This window comes from Schistocerca nitens, chromosome 3, assembly GCF_023898315.1.
Source record: "Schistocerca nitens isolate TAMUIC-IGC-003100 chromosome 3, iqSchNite1.1, whole genome shotgun sequence".
Classification (NCBI taxonomy): domain Eukaryota; kingdom Metazoa; phylum Arthropoda; class Insecta; order Orthoptera; family Acrididae; genus Schistocerca; species Schistocerca nitens.
Genome location: NC_064616.1, coordinates 880,077,299 through 880,078,466, shown reverse-complemented (window position 1 = coordinate 880,078,466; position 1,168 = coordinate 880,077,299).

Genomic DNA, 1,168 nt, shown 5'->3' with positions numbered 1-1,168 from the left:
ATGCCTTCGCATAACATTTCCTCCTTCAGCGGCTTTTTTTAATAGCGAAATGACGCTTTTGGACACAGTCATTCCTGTGACATTTTGACCGGGTTCGAGCTGTTCGACTGCTCAATCACGTTCATAAGCACTCAAATGATGCCTTGGAGACATGTTGCCGCACCAAACGGAATGTCGCACTAATCGGTTCGTCAAACACCTTACTGCATGAACTATCGAATGCGTTCGTGCAAAAGCTCCGCTGCAGTTAGCACGTCCCGCCTCTACAATTGCTTTTTCTATCATTGGTCCGGTGTTCCGCAACAATTCTCGGTTGTTCTGTAGCAATTGGCAGTTGTTCCTCAGTAAGTGTCAGTTGTTCCCTAGCAATTGTCAAGCAGCGTATTGTCGCTGGATAGTTTCCCTTATACTGTGGTGACTATTCTCCTTACATTCTCTTAGAGTAAAGAGCATACCGCGACGCCACGCAGTTTTCAACAATACACGGGTCTCTGCAGAGGCCCACGACGTTACTTACAAGGGAACCTCCCCATCGCACCCCCCTCAGATTTGGTTATAAGTTGGCACAGTGGATAGGCCTTGAGAAACTGAACACACATAAATAGAGAGAACTGGAAGAAGCTGTGTGGAACTATGAAAAAATGAGCAAAATATATAAACTGAGTAGTCCATGCGGAAGATATGCAACATCAAGGATAATCCACGCACCGCAGCGTCGTGGTCCCCTGGTTAGCGTAAGTAGCTGCGAAACGAGAGGTCCTTGGTTCAAGTCTTCCCTTGAGTGAAAACTTTAATTTTTTTTTCAGTTTATGTGACAAACTATTATGTTTTCATCAGTTTTTTGGGAGTCATTATCACATCCACAAGAAAACCTAAATCGGGCAAGGTAGAAGAATCTTTTTACCCATTCGCCAAGTGTACAAGTTAGGTGGGTCGACAACAAATTCCTGTCATGTGACGCACATGCCGTCACCAGTGTCGTATAGAATATATCAGACATGTTTTTCTGTGGAGGAATCGGTTGATCTATGACCTTGCGATCAAATGTTTTCGGTTCCCATTGGAGAGGCACGTCCTTTCGTCTATTAATCGCACGGTTCTGCGGTGCGGTCGCAAAACACAGACACTAAACTTATTACAGTAAACAGTGACGTCAATGAACGAACGG